The sequence below is a fragment of the Pinus tabuliformis genome, chromosome J, assembly GCF_031772625.1.
Source record: "Pinus tabuliformis cultivar Carrire ecotype Pingquan chromosome J, CPIR1, whole genome shotgun sequence".
NCBI lineage: Eukaryota > Viridiplantae > Streptophyta > Pinopsida > Pinales > Pinaceae > Pinus > Pinus tabuliformis.
In genome coordinates, this window is record NC_142295.1 from 1,326,513,287 (window position 1) to 1,326,522,732 (window position 9,446).

Genomic DNA, 9,446 nt, shown 5'->3' on the forward strand with positions numbered 1-9,446 from the left:
ATGTGGAGTGTTATGTCTTCCACAACTATGGACATGTTGCAGCTAGTTGTAGAAGGAGCATGTTTAGATCTAGCCAACAAAGCATACAATAATATGGGAAGCCAAGGAGGTCTACAACCATTAGGTATAATAGTGTATTTAATGGTTTTTGTTTTTCTTGTAACCTGTCTGGCCACAAGGCAATTGATTGCAGATCTAGCTGACAAAGCAAAGGAAGATTTTATGGGAGACAAATATCTAACATGATGAGGAGGATATTTGACCCCCTTTCATCATATCTTGGTCATGTGAGATGCTATGCATGTCACAATGTTGGTCACATGGCTAGAAATTTCCAGTTGTCTAGTTCTTGAAAGTAAATCTGACAAAAAGAGCAACAACTCTAGAGTGGGCCTAGCAAAAAAATAGAGAAGAATGAAAAGAAGTAGCCTACTATAGTGTGGGTGAAGAAGAAGGAGTATCAACCCGAAATAGAGAGATCAAATTCTACTACAATATATTGTTACTTTACAAATACACTTTTAAAAGACTGGAGAAGAACTATTGGGCTTGCATAGCCTTAGGAGGAGAACATGGTATGTGAACGAGTTGTAGCAACAACAATGCGGTGTGTATGAGAGTTCTCTTGCGTGATCAAGACTGCAGGATCAACTTGATTGTTGGAGGTATATTGAGCTCAAGGATAGATATGCATGTAACTAGGGCTTCAAAGTTACATTTTTAATTTACTTAAATTCACTCATTTATGTTTGTAGTAGCTCCATAGTGTAATCATGAGTGAAAATACATGTAGATCAACCTTGTTGTACTTGTCATGATTTTTATTTGTTAGTAACCCTAGCATGAGACATAATTGGGAGTAAGATTCATTTAAGAGGAGTATCCATTTTTTCCATCCAAGAACATTTGTGTGCAAGACATAGCCTTGTACCTTATTGCATTTCATCATTCGGTCTAGTTGGTTGTGCAATCACTGTATTGATGATGCATGGGAGGGAGTCATTTGTCACTAGTATGCATTATAGAGGTAAGTCATTTATGGGAATTTTGGAGTCATTGGAGTAAGGCCTACATGTACATATATATCATTGACATGATGGTTGGATAGCTTTTGATTGAGCCATGCATGAGAGTCATTTGTCTAGGATTGCATATGAGGAAGAGCTATTAGTCAGGCATGTATTAAGAGTCATACTTCAACCATGTATAGGATTCTGGTATCATTGATGTAGCCTTATATCTCATGTATTAGCCTTGCACTATGTCATTGTATATCATTGGTCAAGGTTGTGCGGAGTCAATGGTCAGACTTGGAGTAGCCTCTTGCATGTGACAAGGAGGCAAAGGCCACAACTAAAGGCATTGTATGACAACATGGTGAGATGTTTGCAGCCCCTAACAACTATTTAGGGGGAGAATATTTAGTGAGAGAAGAGAATGGTGTTGGAAAAGAGGCTTGTTGGTTACATGGAGGTAACATATTTCTTGGTTCCTCATGATTACTTTATAGATGTTGAAAACTGATCTGATTTAATCAACAAACAATTGGTATCAACAAAGTTCATTGGTGTTAGCATGGTGATCAGTGAGTATGGACCACCCTTTTCCATTGATGTTAAAGGGGGAAAGTGATACAGCCATAAGTGAAGAAGAGACCAACCAACTAGAAGTGAAGATCAATTTGGGTGACATTGCTGAGGGTTTTCATTAATGCCAAAGGGGGAGAATGTTGGCAGCATGGTGTTGGCATTGATGTCAACCGTGGAGCTAGTTAGTAAGCTTGACATTGATGTCAACCACTGACAGATTATTTACATGATGATCTATTGATTCCAAAGGTTTGTTGAAGGGTATTGAGGTGTGTACAAGTCTTGTAGATGCCCGACAAGAGGCTTAAAACAAGTGGAAAAGTTTTGGGCAGGAAAATGTGATTTTTCCTGTGTTAGAGTAGTGGCGCAGTCTCTTAATGTCACAAAATGACACTACATTTGTGCTACACTATGCTAGCTCTATGTCAATGCATATTTATGCATGGTGGCCATTCTCTGCCAGTGCCACTTTTATAGGTGAAGAACATGAAATACCATGCACTTAAAAAAGTGAAATTTCACATGTTATTTTTTAAGAAGTTTTGATTGACTTAGTTGCAACATCTATGCTTGAATTGGCCACCAAAGGAATGTGAATGCATTGATTGGTTTCTTATGACATTAGTGGTGTATTTGGTCGAGCAATTAATCATTGGATTAGGTCTTCATGAGTTAATGTGGAGCGTGTTGTTATTGTAGTGATCAATATGGTCAAATATGGTGCTGAGTGTTATTGTTAAATGGCCAAGTGTAGTATCAACTTGGGTTTAGTTAGTGTGTGGATGAGTTATGTGAATGGAGAGAGAGCCATATTGTGCGCATTACAGAACAATAGAGAGATGATATGAGATAATGTCTTAGTGGGCATTAAAAAGGTTAGACAAATCAATTCATGTAGATATTAGATGTTGTATTATGCATATGGATAAAGTGACGGAGCTCAAGTGACCTGAACACATGGGGGATTTACTCAATGAACCTATGACATATCATGTGCATTCATGGCATACTAAACAATATCCCTAATTTGACTACATATTGGAAAATACCTCTAAAAATCACATTATTTAACCCCTTATCGATACGAACCTTGTACACCTTCCCAATTTACAAAACCGTTAATTTCACTAGATATTGTATGTATCCATTTTTTCATTAACATTTTTTATACCCCTTTATATTTTTTCATTAACTTTGAGCTCCATTTTTTATGCATGCCAATATAAAAAAACCTTTACCCCATATTATATGTTCAATATATTATGTCATATTTCCCTCAATATATATCCCCCAATATGAACACACATGGTAGGATATTTCTCACCCAGTGAAGCCCTTGTTCCTACGCATAAGAGGTTAGTGAACAAGGTGTGTTGAAGCAAGCATGGAGAGGTTATAGTATGCAACATTTTGGCACACCTGTACTAGAGCTTGTATGCACATGAACATAGTCTAACACATGTATCTGATTGTTGGAAAAATGATTATCATGTGTATGGAGCATGGATGATATGTCTTGTATGGATAGCTTGATGCAATGCATTAAAGAAAAAAATAAATATGGAATTGGAGGTTGTGCACATGGTTAGTTCTTGGGTCTATTTAGTATGTGGAGATCAGATTGTTGAAGTGTGCATTGAGTATCATGTGTGTTGTGCACCAATGCACATGGATAAATTCTTAAGGACTGAAGAGTTAGTATTCCAGAGATCTATCTAAGTCAAAGGATGTAATAGTGCATTGGACTATAGTTTGAGTGGCAGAGTGTGGACAAAGTTTAGTTTTGGCTGAGTGTGCAAAGGCATCAGTGTGCACGGAGAGAGACAAAGACTATTAGTTGTGTATTTTTTTATCCTAACAATGTTGTTGCAGGGCTCATTGTGCTAGTGTTATACTACTAATGTATTGAGAAAGGTTGTTGGATTGAGTTAAAATGTTGAAGTCATGTCATAGTGTCTATATGGATATAACACTTATGAAGAGTGTGTATGGATGCGTGTGTGATCTATTTTTGTATTATTAGTTTTGATGTGCTAATAACAATTAGAGATTTATAAATATGTGCATGCTTATTGCTCCTTGTGCTGAGGTTTCATTAGCTGTTTGTGCATACAATCAAGTAAATTTCCTTAAGTTTAATAAGACATTCATAAGAAAAATAGCTTCAAAAAGAAATACTAAATAGAAAACATGTATAGTGCAACAAACCATCAAAGAGACACATTAACACAGTGTTTTGATGAAGGATTTCATCCCTCCTGGGCTACATCTCCTTGGTCCAGCTTCCATGTCTTGGGCCTCTGTATTAGCTCAATGTGGAAAAAATGCTATTTACAAAGCTCTATGGCTCCTGATACCTACACCAATGTGTTCAGAATGTCAAAATTAGCCAAGAACACCTCTTTCTAAGCTCAATTTGGTTGAAAATTGCTCAAGACATTCTTCATTCATTTTTTCCCTAGGAAACCTCGCTAAAACTGGAGAAGACTCTAGTTAGCACCGCCAAAACTGGTAGTGTTGCCGAATTTGGCATGCCTCCAAAGCTGCCGCCAACCTTAACAACAGATTAATTAAGGCTAAGCCTGGATTAGCGGCGCTAATCGCACTTAATCGTTTGGCACTAGCCCAAGGTTATATGGTGAGGTCATATGGTGAGGGGGTTGGCTCCCTCTGCTCTGCCGTCAGCTTTGCTGTAGCTTTAATTATGGTGTGGTGGCCTCCGTTAAACAAGACTCATTGTTTGGTCTAGGGGTAAAGTGATGGAGTTGGGAGGGGGAGGTCACGGGTTTGACCCACCCTCTGCCCATCCCTTAATATATATTTTGCCACATAATATTTCGATGCCCTTGAATATAGTTTGGACTTGACCATATCACATTTAAAATATGCCATGGTAATATATATGTGGATTTGGTATAGTTCGGATTTGTATAGTTTGATATATATATATATATATATATATATATATATATATATATATATATATATATCTATCTATCTATCTATATCTATATATATATATATATATATATATATATATTTAAAAAAAATACAATTTCCACATAATATTCACCATGAACCATAATTCCACCTTAGAGGACATTGGGCAATTTCACCTTCACACAACCAAACTAACGAATCCTGAAGTGACACTTGTCACAACCTCATTGGGAAAAAACTGAAGAAGATTCCCATCATGCTGACTGTATTGCCATGTCATCATTTTGTCATGTTCTGTAATTTTTTTAGCTGTTTAGGAAAACGAACAACAGGCCTTTTCTCCTTCATCCGGACTCAATTTTCAGTGAAACGAATTGCGTTGTGGTCATCTTAATGATACCGACGTAGTTGTATAGGTTTTGAGCCAATATGATAACTTTAAATTTTGAGCTAAATACTGAGCACCTGATCATTCCTCCCCACTAGAAGCCTTTTGGACCCCAAAAGATACTATCAATTGTTCAACAAGTGAGGGTACAACTCCCTCACCTTCTCGGTCTGCAACCATTTGGCTTGAGAAGGCTTTTGTCCCTTGAGTCCCACTCTAAGGTATTCAACATCCCCTCTCTTTGAAGTTTTGGTTCTCTTGTCAAGTATGAGATCTTGTTGAAACTCATCTAGATATTCTGGTGAGAAATCATCTATTGATGGCAGCTGAACATGCTCTCCTTGATCATCAATCAAAGGAGGCTCAAACAATCTCAAATTCTCAACATTAACAACAGAGTATATTTGCATATAAGGAGGCAAATCAAGCTTAAATGCATTGTTACCAATCTTTTCCAGAATTTTAAAAGGACCATAACGGATTGGTTTAAGCTTTTTACCTTCCCCTTGAAGTCTCTCTTTGCTAATATATAACCATACTTCGTCGCCAACTTGAAATTTGTGATCAAACCGGTATTTATCATGCCTTGCCTTGTAGCTGCTTTGACTTTCCTTAAGTTGTTCTTGCATTGTATTATGTATCAACTGAATTTTCTCTATGAACTTCCTTGCCTTATCAATGTCACTGTGACCATCGATGGTGACATATTTCTCAAAGATGAAGTCCAATGGCGATCTTGGAAAGTACCCATAACATGCCTCAAATGGCAATGTGTTTGTGGAAGAATGCTTTGCCCTGTTGTATGCATGTTGTATGTAATGCAACTGTTCATCCCACAACTTGGGATGTTTGCTGCAATATCCTCTAAGAAGATGAATAATTGTTCTATTGACCACCTCGGTTTGTCCATCTGTTTGTGGATGAAAGGTTGTGCTCTTCTTCAACTTTGTGTCCATCATGTCCCACAAATTTGACCAAAAATTCCCAACAAATCGAGAATCTCGATCACTTACAATAGAAGTAGGAAGACCAAAATGAACCCAAATGTTTTGGAAGAAAAGATGAGCTGTTTGTTTAGCTGTAATTTGATTTTTACATGGTGTTAGTATGCACATTTTGCTGAACCTGTCTACAACTACATACAAGTAATCATGACCTTTCCTTGACAATGGAAGATCTACTACAAAATCCATTGAGATACTCTCCCATGGATGTGAAGGTACCGAAAGTGGAGTGTATGAACCAAGTTTCCTATTGCTAGGCTTACTTGTAGCACATAAAGAACATCCTCTTATGAAACGAGAAACATTATCCAACATGCGTGGCCAATAACAATACCTTTGAAGATTTGCTATTTTCTTTCCTACACCAAAGTGTCCAACAATCAATGAAGTGTGCACCTCCCTTATGATACTGTTTCTTTCTCCCTGTGTAATACACAAATTTCCCAAGTGATACAACAAATTGTTATGTACATGATAATCCAACTCTTCAATTTGATTTCCTTGATTCAAGCTTGCATATACTTCCTGAAAGTCACTATCATTTGCATATTGTTCTATGTAAATTTCATGAAAAACAGAATTATGATTGAGTATAACAGATGAATTTACAATAGGCCTTGAAAGCATATCAGCTGCCTTATTGTAGATTCCCTTTTTATACCTGATAACCAAATGAAATTGTTGAAGAAAACCCATCCATCTAAAATGTTGTGACTATTGTAACTTTGATTGTGACTGTAAATACTGCAATGGTTGATGGTCTCCTTCCCCATCAAATAGTGCTTCCATTTCTTAAAAGTTTGTACCAATTCATAAAGTTCTTTGTCATACGTGGGATAGTTACTTACAACTCCATTAAATATTTCAGAATAAAATGGAATGGCCTTACCATGCTGCAATAGAACTGCTCCCATGGAATAATCGATTGCATCTGTTTGAATCTCGAATGATTGTCTAAGATCTGGAAGTGCTAATACTGGTGCTGAACTTATCTTTTGCTTCAAAGCATCAAATGCTTTCTGTTGTACATCTCCCCAATGGAAGACTTTCTTGACACTTGTCAATGCATGTAATGGAGCTGCAATGGAATAAAAGTTAGCAATAAACTTTCTCCAATATTGTGCTGCCCCTAAAAAGCTTCTTACCTCTGTAACTGTATTGGGCTTGGGCCAATTCAGAATGACCTCAACCTTAGAGGGGTCTATCTTTAGCTCACCTCCTCCAACAATGTGTCCCAAATACACTAAAGAAGTCTTTCCAAATTCACACTTCGACATCTTTAAAAACAACTGTTCTTTTCTCAAGACATCAAGTACTTTGTTTACATGCATGACATGTTCATCTCTTGACTTGTTGAATATGAGGATATCATCTAAGTAGACAATGACAAAATCATCTAGAAATGGTCTCAATACATCATTCATTACCCTCATGAAAGTAGCTGGAGAATTTGTAAGACCGAAAGGCATAACAAGCCACTCAAACAATCCTTGTTTAGTTTTAAATGTAGTTTTCCAAATGTCTTCTTCAGCTATCCTAACTTGATGATAACCACTTCGTAAGTCTAACTTAGTGAAATACTTTGCATACCTCAATTGATTAAGCAAATCATCAATTCTTGGGAGTGGATAACGATTCTTTATCGTGATTTTGTTCAGTGCACGGAAATCCACACACATGCGCCAAGTTCCATCCTTCTTTGGCACCAAGACAATGGGCGAACCACATGGCAAAGTAGATGGGCATATGATACCTTTGTTCAACAATTCTTGAATTTTCTTTTTGATTTCCAAGCTCTCCATAATAGACATGCGATACATGCCAATGTTTGGAAGTGGAACATCCTGTTGCAACTGAATCTCATGTTGAATTCCCCTCTTGGGAGGTAACCCCTTTGGTTCCTGAAACATATCACCATGCTTTCTTACCACATCAAACAAATCAGATTTCAATTTATCATCACAACCTTCAAAATATTCATTCTTTTTCTTAATCATGAGAAGCACAAAATTTTTAATTGCATTTACTAGTCTCTTCATCTGCCCTGCATTAACCAAAGAAATGTTCAGCTTTTTGTGATGGGCTCTCACTATGTACTCCACCCTATTCTTGAGCAATATGTATTTGTTGTCATGGAGATAAAATACTTTTATATCATACAAATAAGGACTACCCAAAATGATTCCTAAGATGTCAAGTGGAACTACATCTAACTCAAATTCATCAATGAACTTTTCAGTAATGGCGAACTTGAATAAACACTTCCTTATAACCTGTAAGTTTGCATTGTTTACTAACCAACCCAATGGATATGGCTTATGATGAGGTATAGTTTCAAGGTTTAGTTTTTTAACCAATTCTTCTGAAATAAAGTTTGATTGTGACCCACTATCAAATAATGCATCAATCTTTGTATGGTTTGAAATCACTCTAACATGAAACAACTCTATTCTTGACTCTTCATTTGGAGTGTTGTTTTGACTATGTGATGAACTAGTGCTTACAACCGTTTCTTTTGCTTTTGTAACCATGGCTGAAATCTTGGTCTCATCACCAAAATCTGAACCAAGGTCATGTTGTGTGGTAGTAGTCATCTTTTGTTTTCCCTTATTTTTTTGTTTCTTATGCCTTAATTCGGGATGTGATTTCTAGAAGTGGGCTTCATCATGCCCCTCTTCGGAACAATGTTTGCATGTGATTTTCTCCCCTTCCTTCTTCACACTTTCATTCTTCTTTCCCTTCCATTTTCCACCCTTTTCTTTCTCCTTACCCTTGATTGGCTTCCTCTTACTACCCTCTTCTTGAATGTTCTTTCCTCTAGATTCAAGGTGCATGGCTTGCACACATACCTCATCTAAATTATTTGGATTAAACATAAGGATAGTATGTTTAAGATAGGAATGTAAACCCCTAATATATTTCAGCAGGGTATCTTGGAAATTCAAATTCACTCCTAATAGCAAGGCCGTTTTCCTAAACTCCCGTGTATAATTTTGGGTTTTTTGGCCTTTAAGCTGCCTAAAATTCTGCCAACTCATAATGGATTTTTGCATATAGGCTAAAGTATAAAATTGTCTTTTAATTGCATAAACAAATTCAACCCAATTGATGGATATCTTACCATGAATTCTCATTTCTTCTTGAGTCTTTACTTCTCACCAAACTACTGCAGCTCCTTCTAGCCTCAATGAAGTCAATTGGATCTTTATGTTGTCTTCTTGAAGGTTCTGAATTCTGCAGTATACCTCCAACTGTCGAATCCAATTGTCCAACTTTTCTGCATTCACCTCTCCATTATACATGGGAAGTTCAAATTTTATGTCCAATTTCAATAATGGAGTTTTTCCTTTTGGGGTTTTGGAATGAGTATGGGCAGTTTCAGTGGTGGTAGTGGAAGATGATGCTGTGTGAGATGATGGAGATGATGAGGAAGATGATGAGGATGGTGGAGATGGAGGTGGCTTTCCACCATTCCCTTTGGAATCCTTCTTCTCATCTTTTTTGTCCTCTAAGCTTCCTTCTCCA